Source organism: Mus caroli, unplaced genomic scaffold (assembly GCF_978045245.1).
Source record: "Mus caroli unplaced genomic scaffold, Mus_caroli_1 scaffold_8, whole genome shotgun sequence".
Classification (NCBI taxonomy): domain Eukaryota; kingdom Metazoa; phylum Chordata; class Mammalia; order Rodentia; family Muridae; genus Mus; species Mus caroli.
Genome location: NW_028227263.1, coordinates 47025333 through 47044364, shown reverse-complemented (window position 1 = coordinate 47044364; position 19032 = coordinate 47025333). Strand labels below are relative to the sequence as shown.

Below are 19032 nucleotides of genomic sequence, written 5' to 3'. Positions count from 1 at the left end.
ACAGAGCAGGGACAGATGTCTTGTCTCTTGGATTCAGGGACCAGACACCACTCTTCTCAGCTCCGTCCCAGGAGTGTGAGGGCCTGGCCTCTGGAACAGGCGGGAAATACATGTCAGAAACTCTCCTCAACCTGTCAGCACTGCTGTAGGCTGGGCCCAACAGGACCTGCCTGCATATAGCTGGTGTCTCTGGGCAGTGATGAAGGATTGGGGCTGGGAGTCATCAGACCTGAAGGACAGGAGACAGCCACTCTAACATCCCCTCGCTTTCTCTACGGGTTTCAAGAAGGCATCAGTAGGGCAACAGAGGGTCTCCAGGGTGACCCCTGCTGCTTTATTTCATTAAAAGCCCAGGGCACCCACTTCAGGCACCAGCAGCCTGGCAACACAGTGTGCTTGGTCAGAGCACCCCAGCCAGGATGGGGTCTCAAGGGATAGAGTTAGGTCTACCTAGCATCCCATCCTCTTGAATCCTAAGGGTCCTTCCTAATGCCTTTCCGGCTCCCAGATGGTGTCCTGGCCCTGTCAGAGCAGAATGGAGAGCAGACAGCTGGCAGGGCTGGCCCTCAGAGACAGTCCAGATGTTCCCTACGCGTGGGTTGGTGGGTAGGAGAGGCCTAGGGGTGGCAGCAGTTGAAAGGATGTAATAGCATAGCAATGTAACTTACGCTGGTTACAGAGAAAAGACACATTCCCCTCCCCAGTCCTGTGCATGGGATCAGGCCTTATGCATTCAAGACTTTGGGCATACTAGGTCAGCACTCTACCACTGAGTCACGTCTCTAATCCACCTTCTGTCTTTCTGGCTTAGAAAAGCCAGTGGGTTCTGTCCTGGGTTCCATACTTGTGCCTGCAGACCCTTGGGTTTGCAGCTTGCCTTTCTGACCGTGTTTGGAAAGGGCCGCTGAAACGGCTTGTCTCACAGGCTGAGCTGTCAAGGCAAGCAGGGTGCGTGGTAGGCTGCCTATTAGGAGGGAAGGGCCAATTCCGGGCCGCAGCATAGAAACAGAGAGCATTAGATACTTGATCTGGTCTCCCTCAGCAAGAAAGAGGCCATTTCCATAGGCCCTGGGGCAGAGCAACAGCAAAGGTATGCTAGCACCTGTCACTTCAAATCACCCCAGCATCTGTCACTTTCAGGGGCACCAGGCAGCCCTGCAGGCTAACCAGGTGATCTAAGGAGTCCCTTTCGTCCTTGTTCTGGTGTCACAGGGAACCTCATGCTACATTCTCCATATGCTGTACTGGAGGTAAAGCAGAAGCCACTGGGCTGTGGGGCCCTGGGGGCGTAGCCCCGGGGTACAGCCCAGGGGCTCCAGCAACTATGACTGGCATCCTGGCCCTGGTGACAGCCAGGCTGTGAGGACGGGCTGTGTAAGCCTCATTTGCTTCCTTTGATGGAGCAGCTGGTTAATTAGCTGCTGGTGTGCTTGACAAGTGTCCCCTACACGTGTCAGGGTCAGTCCTCAACAGACCATGTGTGCGCTCAGCAGCTAGCCTTGGGCATGAGGCCATGGCCCACTCACTGCCCCATCCCCTGCTCCCAGTTTGTCCCACAGAGACCGTGTTGGGGACTTAGAGAACAGAAGACAGCCATGCCCCAGGGGGCCCCAGTTTGGGGCAGATGGAGAGGAAGGGCCCAGAGAAGAATCAGTGGTAGGCAGTAGACCAAAGGTTGTCCACTGGCAACCCCTAGGACACTCGGGGAGGACTCTGCTGGGCTCTGCTTCCAGCTTTCGATGTGACCTTGAACATCACATCCATCTTCCTCTCTCTGCCCCAGTTTCCCCACCTTAAGCAGGGTGTTTGAAGAGGAGGTGCCAGGAAGCTGTCAGCAGAAGGGAGAGAGAGTCAGGGAACTATGGTCTCTAAAGGCAGCGGGGCCGCCCACCCCACTTCTCCACTTTGGGACTGCGACAGGTCATTCACTGCTGTTTATGATGGGGTATGCTGACCCTACAGGCACGGGATGGACACTGAGTGTAACCCTGCCCAGTAATGGCTAGTGCTGGGGGTCATGGGAAAGTTCATTGGCAGGTTGGGGTGATTGGAGGGTGGGGGAGGGAGTCTACCAGCTGTGTCATACTGCTGGAGGGGGCCCAGGATCAGGACCCGTGATAGCCTCTGCCTCCACGGCTGACTGGGGAAGGGCAGATGTGTATGGCAAGAGGGCCTGTCTTCCTAGCCCTCCGAGACCTTTGCACTTCTAGAACCATATATCCTTTATCCTCAGATCTTGAGATTACTGGCTCATGGGACCTTAGAGCCTTGGCCATATAAAGTTGTAATATAGAAGTGGCCTTAGGAGTCATAGAATCCAAACCTGGACCCAGCCCCGGGAGGCCCCTCCATGGGGTTCCTGGGCCACCTTGAGGCCCTCCTGAGACCTGGCTCAATTCAGGCCACAGAGCTACCATTTAAGCCCCACTGCTGTGAGTGGCCACCTGGGATTGGCAGGTTCTCCTGGACAGTGCGGGACAGGCGCCAGGCAGGTTCTGTTTGGCTAAGAATAGAAGGTTAGAGGTGATCTAAGCGCGGCAGAGTACATCAGCTCCCGGCTGGCACCAGGGAGCTTATTAAGCAGGATCTGGGGCTACCCTGGGCTCTCCTGGGTGGAGGGGCAGCTGACAAGAGTTTCACAGTCTGGTCCCAGGGGATGAATGACATTTTTTCCTTTTTCTGTGAAGTATGGCTGCTCCTCCCACCTCCCTCTCCCCTGGGCCTCTGGTCTCCCAGTGTCCTGGGGAAATGTCTTCTGGGACGATTCAGGCAAACAAACCAGCCTTCGAGTGGAACAAACCAATCAATAAAAATGTCTTTTTGTTGGAAAGGAGAGAACAGAGGGTAGTGGCTGTTATTGAGCGCCTACTGTATGCCAAACCTGGCCTCAGAATGTGGTGTCCTGGCTTCATACCCTACCCAATGACTGTGGAGAGGATCCTTGGTATAGTGCCCTGATATGACCCTGCAGAGTTGGGGCTGGGAACCAAGGTCTTACCTACCCTGTGCTTTTGTGTTTGTGTGTTTGTGTGTGTGTGTGGGGGGGTTTGCTAAGAACTGGGGGGGGAGGGGACCAGAGTTGGATCTCTTTGAGAGAGCTACTGGATGGGAAGATTTTTTTCCTTATGATTATAGGAAATCATGGTTTGCTATATATCTGAGTCTTTTCTACCATTGTCATTCTGGGCAGAACTACTGGCATGGGGCTGGGGATTGAGGCCATGGCACACACACACCAGGTCCAGGCATAGGCCTGTTTGGTTTGAATTAAATCAAACCCTCTTGGGTCAGTGTCCCTTCTACAAAGTGGGCAGAGACTGCATGGGGAGGGCCATGAGACCAAAGTACCAGGTCCCTGCTGCCCCCTCTAGGCTGTGTCCTAGACTCTCCCCTCTGCAGGCCTCTAGTGATCACTCTACCGCACTGATTTCCACTATGAGAACCATAAGGGTACTCTGAGATCATGAGTCACTGGGGAAGACAGGAGCCCTAGGACAGAAGGAGGCCCAGGACATACGGTAAGTGGGCCAAGCAGCATGCAGTAGGTACTCAAGGAATCCCTTATTCCTTGAAGACCAAGGTCTGCTCTCGTCAAGAGCATCACTTTAGGGGCAGACCTTGGGGACCTGGAAAGTCAGGGCTGGAGTAGGTTGGAGGTACAGCCTCAGCCTGGTGGGCCCCAGGCCCATGTGTGTTTGCCCAGATCCTGCCCACTGAAATATCTCTGTGCCAAATGTGAGGCCTTCCTGATTGTTCCTCCCCTGTACCCTTCCTCAGCTCTGTCTGCCCCCAATCTGGGAGCATTTCATTAAATTTTATCTTATATTTAAAACTTGAAGCCGGGTGGTGGTGGCACATGCCTTTAATCCCAGCCCTTGGGAGGCAGAGGCAGGTGGATTTCTGAGTTCGAGGCCAGCCTGGTCTACAAAGTGAGTTCCAGGACAGCCAGGACTATACAGAGAAACCCTGTCTCAAAACAAACAAACAAAACAAAAACTCATAACACCGAGCAGGGGGGTGTAACTTGTTTAGTAGAATGTTTGCCACACATGGGTGAAGCCATGGGTTTGATTTCTGGTACAACATTAAAAAGCTGGTGTGGTGGACATAGGCCTGTAATTCCAGCACTGGAGACAGGAGGATCAGAAGTTCAGGGTCATCCTCGGCTACATAGAGAGTTGACACCAGTCTGGGCTAGAGACCCTGTCTTTAAAAACCAAAGAAACACATTACACACCATACCATCTGTGCTATTTTGACCCACAACTGCATGGTAGTAACTACATTTACATTGTTGTACAGCGAGACCCTAGAGTGGTTGTTTTAGGACCCAGGACCTTGTATTAATGCACAGAGGAAAGTGTTTGCCCCTGAGCTCCATCTCCAGAATTCATCTTATCATCAGGTAAAACTGGTGCTGTATACGTAAACCCATTAGACAACCCTCACCTCCCCTTCCCTTCCCTCACTCCTCCCGTCCCCTGACCCCAGTTCCTAGTAACCATCGCTCTACCTCTGTTTCTATGAACCTGACACCACTCACCCATTCACGGATAATTGGGTTGGCTCTAGATCGTGACTGTTGTGACAGGACTGGGACTTCTCTGGTTGGACCCCATGTTCAGGGTCACTTTTGTTATGAGCTTGCGTCCTTCCCCATCAACGGCTCTGCTCAGTGGTAGAGCAGAAGCTTGCCCGTGGAAAGGCCTGGCACACAGAAGCTCACACTGAGTGGGGGCAGAAGTCATTCCTAGTGCCTAGTTTCTTTTGGATGCATGTCCTTTTGTCTGTGGGTTATAGGACCCACATATGCATATGTCACCTGTACCCCCATGAAGCCAGAGTAGTGGCTGTGCGTCTGTCAGTTGAGCTCAGAAAAAGTCAGAGGCTTGTCCAGTTCACACAGCCAGTCAATGGCCATGCCATGATCCAATCCAAGTCTCTAGCAATGCCTAGGGCCCACAGCCTCAGGGCAGTGCTTCTCATCCTTCCTAATGCTGTGACCCTGGAATACAGCGCCTCATGTAGTGGTGACCCACAACCATAAAATTATCTTGGTGGCTGCTTTATAACTGTAATTTTGTTACTGTTGTGAATCATAAGATAAATATTTGTGTCTTGGAAAATCTGTTTAAGGGGTCATTTCAACACCCTCTATGCCCTGCAGGGGTCGTGACCCTTAGTTTGAGAATTGCCTTGGTGTATCAGCAGCCTGTGGCCCGTGTATAATTCTGCAAGTGTCAGAGCTGCCGGAGGAGGGGATAAACAGGGTGAGATTGAGAGGAGACTCCCCATGGTGGGCAAGGCACCTCTGACCCCATGGCCGCTCTGGGTTGTAGCGAGTGAAGTTGTCCCAGCAACAACGGTTTGGGCGGTCTCGCTTGTCACACAGCCTGGCCCAGGTCCCCCTCTTGAACCTGGAAGCTCACACTGTGCTTCTGCTCCCTCTTACCCTGTCATCCGTTTGCCCATCTTTCCCTTCCATCATTTCTTCACTCAGTAAATACTCCCCTGAGCTCCTTGGTGGAGGTGGGAGACCAGTCAAATCTGGAGGCACTTAGTATAGTCATGGCAGGAAGAGTGTGGGACTCTGGGTTGAAACCGCCTGGGTTCAAATTCTGCCTCTGCCGCTTACTGCCTGTGTGACCTCCAGCAAGTCGCTTAAGCTCTCTGTGCCTTACATCTTTCTTCTTTAAAGCAGAGAGACGTTCTACTCTACACATTGGTCACCACCAAACCTTGTGATTTCACACAAAAGCCACCATTTTAGAGGGATATAGTTTAGCTGGAGAGTATTTGCCAAGTCTACCTAGAGCTCTGTGTTTGATTCTTTACCTCCTAAAACCAACCATGCTGGTACAGATTTGTATTCCCAGGAGGTGGGAGCAAGAGGACCAGAGGTTCAAAGTCATCCTCGCCTACGTAGTGAATTCCAGCTTGGAATACGTGAGACTCTGTCCAAAAAACAAAACAAACAAACAAATAAACAAAAACAAAACAAAACAAAGCAAAGCAAACATCTGCCTTTCATTTTATAAATCGGAGGTTTAAGATGGGCTCAGGCCAGCAGCTCCTGGCTTGGTGCACGTGGCTTGAACAGCAAGAAGCTGGATCACTGGGACTGGGGCTTCTCTTTGCCCTCACACAGTTTCAGGGTCTCCTTTGTCCAAATGCCTAGTTGAGAGCTGAACATGGTGGTGCATACCTTTAATTCCAGCACTTGGGAGGCAGAGGCAGGCAGATCATTGTGAGTTTGAGGCCAGCCTGGTCCACCTAATGAGTTCTGGGCCAGCCAGGGCCATACAATTAGACTCTGTCTCCAAACAAACAAAAGTACCTGGTTGAGCCCTCCCATAGCAGGCTGGTTCCTATGTAGTTGAAGTAACTACCAAGGGGTTCAGGGTTATGGCAGGAGCATGCTCAGGAGTGAGGGAAAAAACAGCTGTGTTCCCTTAGGAGGCATGGCCTTGAGAGGGTCCAAGTGTCCCTCAGCCACCACTTCCAGGCTCTCCCACCCTTGAGCATGGGTACACAGACCTCAGTTCTCCGAGGGAAAATGTCAGAAGGACGCTTCGGGGGGGTTGTGGGGGATGGGCTGTGCTGCTGCAGATGTCTCTGGAAATCCAATCTGCCCCTGTCATAAGGGCTCCATGAGTCAAAACAGGAAATGTCTAGGACAGTGCCTAGGCACCACATATAAGCTAGAGCTATATATAGCCCGGTGTGATTTTGACCATATGCAATTTACTCGTGCGGTGCTGACCCTGGAACCTGGCTGCCAGTACTGAAGCTAGTCCTGGGAACAGCAGCATTTCCTGTGGGTACTGAGGGATCTATAGGAGTTTGTCAAGTGGACACATGCTCCACGGGAAGGAGATTCAGAGCTAAGTGGAGTCCCTGGAGACAGACACAGCTCTAGGTGGGGGGGCTCCCTCGGGTGCAGAGGGCGGGACTAGAAAGGTGAATTGCGGACAGGACAAGAAAAGCTTTGCCTGTGGTGTTCAGTCTTGATCTATAGGGTCCCAGAAGGAGGTGTAAAGTCCTACAGTACTGTGTGTGTGTGTGTGGGGGGGGGCTCCTTCTCCTTGTAAAGTGAACTCAGGAGGATTTGGGAGATTCCAGGTTGGGGGGGGGCGGGCAGGCAGATCGGGCCCATGTCAGGTTTGTTCCTCTCAGCTTTGTGTGTGATGTGTGTACCCTGGTTCTCTCCCACCTTCCAATAGATCAGACCCCTTCTCTGTTCAATTTGGCTCCACTGTAAGGGGATGAGACCTGCTTTGGCAGAAGGGCCAGTGGGGCCAGAAGTCACCAAGTAGCCCTCCTTTGTCCCAACTTGGCTTCAGCCCTTGCCTTTTCCTCCTCATAGATTCTCCCTCACCCTTCTACAGCTTCAGGGGACAGACAGACCAGGTGGCCCTTCAGGGGTGGCTGATGAGCTAGCTGGTCGGATCTGCTGTCCTCCTAACTGGTGGCTTCAGAACAACCATGATCCAGGTCTCTTCTGTCCCCAGGATGTCCATGTCTCATAGGCCCATCTCTGTGTTCCATAAGCCTATGCCCTGGTGCCAGTGTGTCTCCTCGGTAGGAACATTCACCTGCATGCATGCCTTGTGCATTTTGTCTGTCTGTCTGTCTGTCTGTCCTTGTGGCTGTGCATGGATGTGTAAAGGGCACCTTCTGTGCTCTCTGGGCTCTTGGGAAAGCTCTGGGAAGTAGCAATAAAGTGGTGTGACTCATAAAGGGCTCCTGAAGAAACAGAGGGAGGCATCCGACCTTGGGGGCTGAGGGTCAGAGCAGACACAGAGAGATGGCTCCCCACAGGAGCCAGCCTGGATCTCGGACGTGCTGCTTGCTTTGGGTGTTTCTGAATGCGGAGGTTGGTAGGGCGTGGAGAAGCTGTCTGCAAACAGCTGAAGGCGTACTGAAGTCTGTAGGGGCAATCAGAGCTTCCTATAAGAAGAACTTGAGCCACGACTCTAGAGAACACGGCTGGGAAGGGGTCGGGGGACAGAGGCAGAGCCTAGTGTCTGGAACAGACTCAGGCCTGTATATTCCCAACTAGGAACTTGTCTGCAGGTTATGAGTGGGCTGTCCAGGTACCCTAAGGACCTGTTGTGGTCTTCAGTGGCAGGCTTGGAGGGTGCCTGGAGGGGATGTTCCTTTTTGTAGGGACAATGTGGTCTATAAAAGCCCAGGGAGGACTGTGGTGGGAGCCTTTATCCTGCCCAAAGCACTGCCCACTGCCAGCTTCCCATCTGACTTCAGGTCTATAGAGCAGCATCCAGCAGGCTGCGAGAAGCCCAGGATCTTCCTGAACCAGGCACGGGAAGGCAAGGAGCCTGGGAATGGGTGCGGCTGACCCCTTCAGTGCTTGAGAGTGTTTCTTGGATGTTTCAGACCAGAAGGTCCTGGAAGGGTGAGAATGCTGATTTGCCTGTTTGCAAAGAGACCACGCCCAGACCCAACCCTGGTCCTAGGTCTCATTACTAGGAAGTTCTTCCTTTGAGTCTAGCCTATGTCTCTCCTTCTGTGTGTTCCCTCCTGATGAACTTGTTCAACCCTGGCCTTGGAGCCAAACCTATCATCCAACCAAGCGCTTGGAGCCGCGGTCAGTGTTTTTACAACTTGTTTTCATGGAGTTGGTTTGAAGTCTCCCTGCATTCCCAGAATGTCAGGCCCGCCCTGATTCACAAGGATTGACCAAAAAACAGGGTCAGAGCCAGCTAGGAGTCCGAGGACTGAATCATTCTCCTTGGACCTCCCATAGATTCTTCCCTTCTCTCTCTAGCGATGGGAGAAATGTAGGAAGGTGAGCTCAGAGGACCAGGAGGGACAGCAGTGGCAATGTGAGGACACCTACACAGCCCAATGATGTGAGCCACGGGCAGACAGGAGCGGAGGGGCCAAGACCTGGGCTGTCATTCAGGAAGACCTCAGATAGAGTGCCCATTCTGTTGCCCAGCTGATGGCGACCTCTGTGCCTCAGTCCCCTCTGCTCTGCAATGGTTCGGACCCCTAGGTGTCTGAGGTCACATGGTCCAGATGCAGGAGCCACGTGAGAATGGTTTTCAGGAATTTTAGTGAAACAGAAACTGCTAAAGGAAGGAAGGGGAGGAGGAGATGTGGTCTCCGTCAGCCCTGTGCAGGGACTCTGGCTCAGTCCAGCAGGCAGTTGGGAGACAATGACAGACCCAGTGGTAACCCTCCAGGACCAAGGGCAGTGTTGGTAAAGGGCTGACTTGGAGGACAGTTGTGCCCTGGGGTACAGGGATTCCATCAGTTCTGGGTAATTTGGGCCCCCAAAGCCAGGTGCCTGCCATCAGGAGGTTGACATGGTCCAGTGTGTCCCACAAGAGTAAGGGGTTCGTTCGGGAGGGGGGGGGAAGAAGGGAGCATTGACTTCTGAGACAAGACAGGACTAGGAGATAAGGTCTGTGAGTGCTGAGTGCCCAGGTCTCAGCGTGGCGAGTGACAGCTCCTAAGCCAGGTGCAGGAAGGGAGCTCCAGGGCCACACAGGCAGCAGGGCCATCACCACACCTGCTACTCCTCTAGCCCGGCTCTCCTTGAACTCCGCCTCCAGGTGTCTCCATGTTCCCAGAGAACCAACAACAGTGAGTCTGCAACCCAGCAGCTTTGGAGCCTGTCAGTCTGGCTGTGGCACTCCCTTCCAGCCCAGAGGACATCAGTGACAACATGGACGCTGGCCCATGCCAGGGCCATGGAGGACCTTGGTTGGTCTCTCCTCAGTTACACTCGGCTTTTCCTCCTTGGGGAACTCACGCTGGCCAGCGTGTCTCAGGAAGGAACAAACAGAAAGTTGTCCTTCCGTCCTGTTCTGACTGAAACCCCAGAATCTGATTTCAGACTGCTGAGGTCAGCCTGGGTTGGTCTCGATGGTCCCCACCCTAACTCCGCTCCTATCCTCCGTGACATCACAAGTGATGTCACCCACAATTTTGCCTTCTGACTCAGGCCGCTGAGAGGCTGACCCTGAAGAGCACGGGCTTGAGTTCTAGTCCAGCCAGACTCTATCACCTGCTGTGTGACCTTGGCCAAGTTTCCTTCCTTCTCTGAACCTCAGTGCCTCAGGTTCCTAACTGAACTTGGACAGATGTTTATCTAAAGTCAGATGATTTTAGTATGGTACTAATTATTCCTGTTTGTCACAGCTGATGCCCACTCGAAGTGACTGGCCTGGGATCACACAGCAGAAGGCTAGAGGGGAGAACACCAAGACCTGCTTCAGCTCTTTGGCCAGTACACCGGGCACCTGGTGTGTACCTTCCCAGCTCTGCTCTGGCCCCAGCCATGGCCCCTCTTTGCTTGGGAAAGTGAGAATAGGCTGAGCCCTGTGCCCCTACTGCTCTGTGCTTGTTAGGTGGGCTCACACCTGCTGTAGAGGACCTCTGTCCTCTGTGTCAGAGAATCTATGATCACATGGATCTGGCCCTGCTGTCATCTGTCATCAGGGTTCATGTCCAGTTTGAGGCAAAGCTGGGACCCACCCCACCCCTCTGTGTGTGTGTGTGTGTGTGTACCTAGGGTAGTGGCCTCAAGGAGAAAACAATCTAAAGTGTCTAGAGCCCCCAGAGGCCAGTGGGAAGAGCTGCACTGGGGTCCCCAGGGAGTAAGCCTGCTGATTCACGTGTGTGTCTAGCCCTGTGCTCCGCAGGAACTGAGGATGGGGGCAGCTTTGCCTCCCTTCCCTGAAAGAAGACCTCTCACTCCCTCCCCTCAGCATGCCTCCTGCTTCACACAAAGCCTTCTCCTTGACTAGCACAGGCTCCTCCAGTCTGCGCTGTAAGTTCATGGGACACTCAGGAAAGCTCTGGTAGTGTGTGTCGGCCACTGGATTTGTGGTGAACCACTGAGGCTTGCCTGTTGCAGCGTCACCTACTGCCAGTAGGATCCCTTCCACAGTGGGGTGAAACTGTGTGTAGGTGTCTCCACCTGAGCCATCAGGGGTGTTAAGCAGTCAGCCTTCCCACCGTGGCAAGCACGCCTTCCTTGAAGAACAGAACTACGTGTGTAAAGTGACAGTTTTGCGACGTACAGTGTCAAAATATTGAGTGTCTGTATTCATTTATTTTCAATGTGCGTGTGCGCGAGTGTGAGTGTGTACACATGCATGTACAAGCACAGAGGTCTGGGGACACCATGGATACTGGTCCTCAACTTCAAGCAGTGTCTTGTTGTTTTTGTCATTTTGTCTCTTTTTGTAGTTCTCTGTTGTACAACCAGCACAGCTGGCCTTTGAGCCTCTGGGCATTCTTCTCTGGGGATACTCTCCACCCCACCTCCCCCTCACTGCAGGAGAGCCATAATTACAGATGCTGGCTACCACACCTGGCTTTATGGAGGTCCTGGGGACCGAACTCAGGTCCACACACTTGCAAGGCAAGCACTTTACCCTTGGAGCCAGTCCTCAGTCAGTGAGAGTGTTTAAATTCCCTGTTTTGCTGATGGCCCTGCTGAGGTTACTGTGAGGGCTGAGATTCACACTTCCCTTCTATTTGTTTCACAAAACATATTACTCTGCACTTCAGCTCTTTTGGCAGCGGTGGTTTAAAGGATTAAAAACAAGATGCAGTTATCTTGCAAAGGCAACAGAGTTTGAGCCCTGGGGTGTGGCCCAGTGGCAGAACACTTGCCTGTCATGCACAAGGCTTTGGTCACCACCACTAGTGCCACATTCACATACATAGTATGTGAAGTTTGAGTATATTTCTGTCAAAAATGTAAACTAGGGTGAATGTGAAAACAGGAAACTTTATTTTATCTTTGCAGAAGTTGTCATTATACATTTATTATAATTAAACCACCTACATCCTAATTAGTACAAGATTATAAAATTAGATTCCTAGCCTGGCTAGCTCCTGCAAGCTCAACTCCTTGAGATGCTGAAGATCAAGGTCACATGGCCCGCCAATGAACGCCTGGGTAATGAGCAACCCTGAATCAAAATTTAAACACACACAAAAAGGTATGGGATGAGGATATATCTCAGTGGGAGACTGCTTGTCTAGGTTTAATATCTAACACCCCTAAAACTAACTAAGTAGACAAGAGTGGTGGGACCCACAAGGTGGGAGGTAAGGACTAACTCCCACAAGCTGTCCTCTGACTACTGCATTTACACTGTGGCACACACACAAAATCAATATGTAAAATAAAGATATATATTTTATAGAGTGAGGATCTCATTTCCTGTTGTATGAGCACAGTGAAAATTGTTAAATATTGTAAGATGTCCCTTGGGTTCCATGCACTTTTTACCACATGAGTAGAAGAAAACACACACAGACACACACTCGCATACACACAAACACATGCACACACACATGAGCACACATGGGCACACACACACACAGAGACACATGCACAGGTGAGCACACATTCACATGCATACACACCAGCAGTAGCAGCATGTATTTCTCTCAGCAGATGACAGACAGGCATCTGGGCAGACACACCTTTGGTTCTTCACGTTTGCCAGGGGCCTGAGTGGTGCTGGTGAAGGAGAAGAAGCTAGGGTGAAGTCTTAGCAAGTGGTGCTGGGTCCCACCTATTCCCCTTCAGTCATCAGCCTCCCCCACTGCTTTAGTCCTGGAGGGGCCTTGGACTGAAGAGCCACTTCCTGCTTGGGGCCCAGCACTTCCTTCAAGTGACTCACTGGCTCTCACTGTCCCTGTGCTGGGAAGTGAAGGTAGGGCTGGAGTCAGGCCTGGGCATGTCACCCTTAGCCTGGCCCCCGCACCTGGTGACCAGAGACTAAGCCAATGGTTCAGTCAGAGGTGGGAGATGGACTATCTTGATTTATTTCAGGTGCAAGACTGTTCTATCTTGGTCTGCCTGGTGGGCACGGGCTTCAGTGAGACCAGAGTAGACATGGGGGCGGCCTCCGAATCCAGCCGTCCCTCATCTGTTTTCACTGGGAGCCACGAGCCCAGGTGGAGGTTATGAGACAGCTGAGTCACCTCGGTGTGGGTCCATCACACTTTCTCTTCCATGCTTGGATCTCTGGTGACCATATGGGTTCCCTGCCCCCTCTCTGTGCCTCCATACCCAAGTGTGTCCAATGTCTCCTGCTGACAGTGATGTTTTATACAACTCAGTTTTGAAGGGTTTATCCCAAGAGATCATGGGTTGTGGGACTCAGTTGGTAGAGTGCTTTCCTAGCACACACAAAGTCCCAGGTTCGAATCCTAGCACCGCATCACTGTGAGTGGTGGCACACACCGGCCATCTGAGCACTTGACAGGTGGAGGCAGGAGGACAGAAGTCCAAGATCATCTGGAGCTCCACAGGGAGCCTGGGGTCAGCTGGGCTGTGTGAGACCCAGTCTCTAAACAGGCAAACAACATAGTCTGGAGTAAGAGCAAGTTTAAGGACTGGGTCCGTGGCTCAGGGGAAAGTGCTTGCTGTGCAAGTGTGAGGCCTGGAGTTTGAATCCCCGGGACCTGTGTGAACCTGGCGGGCGAGCATGGAGGTCTGCCTGTAATTCTAGGGCTCAGGAGGCAGGATGAAGAACCTCTGGAGCAAGCTCGTTAGCCAAACTGTCCATATCAGCGAGTTTGGATTCAAATAAGAGACTGTGCCTCATGTTAACTTTAGGTGTGTACATGTACATGCACAAATGTGTGCCTACATACATGAACATCCATACACACATATGTTACACACACACACATATTCGTGAGAAAAAATTAAAAACTCCACATAGCAAAACTACACAGTGGGGGAAAAAACATTAAAGGAGAAATGAAAAAGACATGTGAGTGACTCTGCTATAATCCTAACCCTTAAGGCCGAGGCAGTAGGGTTGCTTCAAGTTTGAGAGCATTCTGGGCCTGACTCTGTCTCAGTAGATGAAAAGAGGAGGTGGGGAGGGACTGGGGGTTAATTTGAACTTTGCCACCTTGCTGGGTGTGCCCACTTCCTAGGGTCTCTGCTTTATTTTTTAGGAAATTTTGTTGCATTTTAATGTGTGTGTGCATATGTGTGGTGTGGTGTGTGTGTGTGTGTGGTGTAAGGTGTATATATGTGGTGTGTGTATGTGTGATGTGGGGGGGGCAAGTCTGAGCCACCCTGCTCTGTTTACATCCCTCTGCTGCAAACCTGAGGATCCATCCCTGATGTAGATAAAAGAAAGAAGTGTTTTTCTTTATTTGTTCCATTTTTTCTAGAGGTGGGGGCTTGAACCCAGGGCCTTGGTGAGTGCTATAACCCAAGCCTTCTTTTAACTTATAAAATATTTGAGATATCCCACTAAGTTGTCCCAACTGTCCTTGAGTCATTCTGTAAGCCCAAGGCCTTGAACTTTTTGATCCTTCTGCCTTGGCCTCCTGACTAGCTAAGTTTACAGACTTGCATTAACAAGCCTGTGTCAATAAGCGTGCTTTGTAAACTATAAAGTACGTCACATCCCTAGGACTGAAGGGGCAGGCAGGGGGTGGCGGGGGCGGGTGTTTGCGTCTGTGTCTAGATGCTGTCTCTGGACCCACCCCCTCCTGCCCACTCTGAAGCTGGCTATGTACTTCATGCTGGCTCCAAGATCTGAGTGGGTTGGGGAGAGCTGTCAAATTGACAGGGGCCCAGACCTCAGCCATTGCTGCTCTTTGTGACACAGAAAGGCCCTGGCCCTGCCAGGCTTGGTTTCCCTGAATAGGCAAGGTGGCAATGTCCTCTAAATCCGGAAATGCTGGCCTGAGGCCCTTTCCTCTACCCTCTACTTGTATAGCCGGTCTCTCCTCATAGCGCCTAGGTGTGGGGTGTTGGGGGACTGTCCTGCTGGCTGTGGGAGCTTCAGGGAGACAATGCATGAGTCAGACCCAGGCATATAATTGTGGTGCCCCAGATCCCACCAGCCCTCCCCTGGCAGCTTCCTTGGAAGAACAGCTGGTCTCACAGCTCCCGAGGAAGCATGAAGATCTGTGTCCCAGCACAGCAGCACCTTCAGCCTCTTCTCTTGGGGCCTTGCAAGGGGCATGGGTGTTCAAGGAACAGGTTCTCTGGCCTTGGCCTGCAGGAATGGAAATGGGACCATGTGTCCTGATCTCAGGGCCCAGCTACCAACTTTATGGCTTCCCTAATTTACCTGGGACTAGGGGTTACCTACCCATCAGCAGGCCCACCTCCAGCACGGGGTGGGCAGCATTACTGGGAGGGGGGGCAGTACCAGGGCATGGCTCATTAAAGCTAGGTGTGGAAGACGCTGGGTGGGAGTTAAAATTTGTTGCCTTGTCTCCTCAGCTCTTCGACTGAAGTGACATCACCGTCTCTGTGGACAGGACACCCCTGGAGTGCAGCCCATAGCCGCCTGGACCTTCTTCCAGGTAAAGAAAGAAGAATGGGAGGAAGTGGGGTGAGGGAAAGGAAGTCGAAACAGGCTATAGAGAACAGGCCCCCTGTCTGCTTCTGAAACAATGTCTGCTTCTCCCTTGGGGAAGAATTCTGCAACTTAGGAAGAGAATGGGAAGAAACAGGAAGGCTGTCCCACTTATATATAGATAAGGAAAGTGCAGTGCCGAGAACAGGGGCTTCTTGCTAGGGACGGGGTCTGCATTCTAGGTCTTGTCTGATGTCGTAGCGCACTTAATCCTTGTAACAGCCCGTGAAGTTGATGTCTTGGTATAAATCAGGAAACTGAAGCATTTGGTCACTTGCCCAGTTAACTAAGTAGGAAATCTGGGGTTTGAACCTAAGCAGTGTAGGCTTGTCTGCAGCCTCTGTGCACAGACTCTCTATAGCTCATATTAGCTGGTCCTTTGAACTCCACTTTGGGGCTTTTAATGAGCTCATGGCCTCAGAGAGGAGAGCTTAGAGAAAGCCATGCTTCAGTCAAGGGAAGGAATGGCAAATGGTGGACTTGGAGGCCTGCGCCGTGGAACTGCCCTGAGCCCCGAGGTGGGCCTGCTGACTCCTGGGAAATTCTTCCACAACAGCCAATCAAGGCTCTCTCTAATCACCAGAAAGAATGGTTGGACCTTTGAACAAGGTGAAGACAGGTTTAGGCCTCATGTTCTGAGACATGCCTAGGCAGAGAGAGACTGCTTCTCTTTGCAGAATGCAGTGGGGAAGAGAAAGGCAGTAATAATGGGAGGAGGATGGGGGAGGGGCAGGGAGGAGATGATGGGGGAGGGGATAACAGGGGAGGAGGTCCTGCACACTGCCTGAGGTCACCCTCACCGGACATGGTATAAAAGCATGGGAACCTGCATCAGGAGCTTAAGAAAACAATTGCAGGAGAAAAGTGTCTAATTTGAGGGGTTCTTTTGTTGTTGTTGTTGTTGTTTTAAGCAGTGTAGTTCTTTTATAAGTCAGGAAACAACTAATGATTATTACTCAAAGGCAGAATTCAGCTTAGATTTAGGAATAGCTCTGTAGCTGTGGGGTTGATTGATTTAGAGACAGAACCTTGTTGTGTAGCCCAGTCTGGCCTTGAACTCTGTCCTGCCTTAGCTGAGGTTATGCATGTGTGCACCTGCTAGTTGTGTGATTTTAAAAACTGATTGGTTTCTCTTTCCTTGTTTTGCACATTTAATCAGTTTTTCCCACTGGAAAACACATAGCCGTCTGCTTAATGTCTAACCCAGTGTGTGATACCCAGGTCCCCTGTTACAATGACTCCTTGGCAGGGAGAGGTCTGTGGTGTCTTGTGTCCCTATCACGGGGTTCAGGGTGGCAGATACTTGGGGCTTCAGATAAGTAGCCACAAGAGGCTGGAGTCAGGACAGAAGTAGCTGATGATCAAGTACTGAGATCAGTAATGGCTCTCAGGGCTTGGCCAGTCCATGTGAGCACAGAGGCAGAGGCAGAGGCAGAGGCAGAGGCAGAGGCAGAGGCAGAGGCAGAGGCAGAGGCAGAGGCAGAGGCAGAGGCAGAGGAGGCAGAGGCAGAGGAGGCAGAGGCAGAGGAGGCAGAGGCAGAGGAGGCAGAGGCAGAGGAGGCAGAGGCAGAGGAGGCAGAGGCAGAGGAGGCAGAGGCAGAGGAGGCAGAGGCAGAGGAGGCAGAGGCAGAGGAGGCAGAGGCAGGAGGCAGGAGGTAGGAGGCAGGAGGCAGGAGGCAGGAGGCAGGAGGCAGGAGGCAGGAGGCAGGAGGCAGGAGGCAGGAGGCAGGAGGCAGGAGGCAGGAGGCAGGAGGCAGGAGGCAGGAGGCAGGAGGCAGGAGCAAGGAGGCAGGAGGCAGGAGGCAGGAGGCAGGAGGCAGAGGAGGCAGAGGCTATGGGACAGGGCGGCTCAGCCCAGGGCTTGCACCAGGCCCCTGTGTTAGTGTGAATGGGAGCTAGGGACAGGGGCGATAAAGTGGTCAGTGACTTGCCTCCTGCCTGGTGAGGAAGGAGGAGGGGAGGAGACTTCCCAGTTGGTAACCTGGAGGGAAAGTAACCCCCTTTCTCAGAGTCCCAGAGGGAGGCATGAGAGAAAGCCAGCTGAGCCCTGTGACTGAAACTCTAGGCTGTTGAGCAAAGCCCTGGACATCCATCCACCTGAGAGTAGATGAGAGGGTGGTGAGTCAGGCCATTCTAACACTCACTCACACACACACACACACACACACACACACACACACACACACACACACACGATAGTCCTCAAGACTCAGCCAAAGGTCTTCAGGATGCTTACAGGTTCTGATTGTTCAGGGAGAACCTGACAGTGCTCCTGAGAGAAGGGAGCCAAGACAGGGGCAGGAACTCCTCCCAGGACAACCTTCCAGCAGTCTTGATGGCCTGGAGAGGCTGCCCAAGTTTCCAGAGAGTTAGGACCACCATACGAGCCTGTCTAAGGAGACAGCATAGGCACTATTGCTGCACAGGGCCGTCTGCCTGGAGGAGAGATGAGGAAGTAACACTATGACTTCATTGGTCCAAAATTTGTAACTTCCTGATTCTGAAATCCTAGTCTGCTTGCTCTAGAATTCTATGGTTGTGGGCATCTTGGGAGAAGTGATTTTTAAAGACGTTTACTTATTCATTCATTTATTTTAAGACAGGGCTTGTTATGTAGTTAAGGCTGGCCTTAAACTCATGTTCTTACTTTCCTGCCCGACTGAGTGCTTGGGATATGCTTGGCTGCGTGAGCTGATGTTGAGATTGGTTTGGGGCATATAAAAGGCCTGAAGTCTATGGTTTTGTGAAGAAAAGCTCTGTTCTCTGGGTAGGACTAGTCATTCTTTTATTGAAATAGTGTCTCACTAGGTGGCTGGCTGGCCTGGAACTCACTATGCAGACCAGGCTAGTTATGGACTCACATAGATCTACCTGGCTCTGCTTCTGCTTCCCAAGTGCTGGGACTAAAGGCATGTGTCACACTGTGCCTGGCCGGGCTGGCCACTCCTGTTGACTCTTCAGTCCTGTGCTTGTGACTTGTAGCAGTGCCCTTAACCTTCCTAATGCTGGAACCCTGTAATCCAGTTCCTCATATTGTGGTGACCCCAATGTAAGAAACTATTTTCATTGCTATTTCATAGCTGTTATTTTATTACTGTTAGAAATGATGGTATAATTATTTTTGGAGATAGGGGTTTGTCAGAGGGGTTGTGACTCACAGGTTAAGAACTGATAACCTAGAAGAACAGATCCCTACAGTCTTTGAGTCCTGAGAGAATCCAAGACTTCTAGGCAAGTACTTGAGCTTGTCAAACCCATGGCCTTGACTGTCTCCCTAGCACACAGTTTTATCTCTCAAGCCCTTGCCTGAGGGAGAAGGCTCTGAAGACATGTGGTCCTCTGCCCACCTCCAAAGCTCAGAATCTGTGATTCCCAGCATCTGAGGAGGCCTCAGGTGACTTCCTGTTCCTCTCACTGATGATGTCTGTGAAATGCAGATCGTGGTAAGACCTGGGAAGTCAGTGAGACGCCTCCCCAGGATGACGCACATGGAAGCTCTTTGTAAACTGTAAAGCCCTGTGCCTGCATTTGCCATTGGAGCTGCTTTTGCTACATTGAGGTCATCTTGAGGGAAAGAGGGCCTTAGTGGTGAATCGCTAGCTGTCTAGAAGTCACTCCTGACCCCAGTGGGAGCCTCTAAAAT

General features: G+C 51.8%; 1 protein-coding gene across 2 annotated transcripts in view; it reads left to right on the top strand.

Moving 5' to 3' along the window:
- Gdpd5 (glycerophosphodiester phosphodiesterase domain containing 5) overlaps positions 1-19032 on the top strand; it is a 79137-nt gene that overhangs the window by 14207 nt on the left and 45898 nt on the right. For both annotated transcript variants that reach the window (XM_029480154.2, XM_021167108.3), the window contains exon 3: positions 15254-15336. The gene's annotated coding sequence lies outside the window, so the exon portion shown is untranslated. The remainder of the gene's footprint in view (positions 1-15253; positions 15337-19032) is intronic.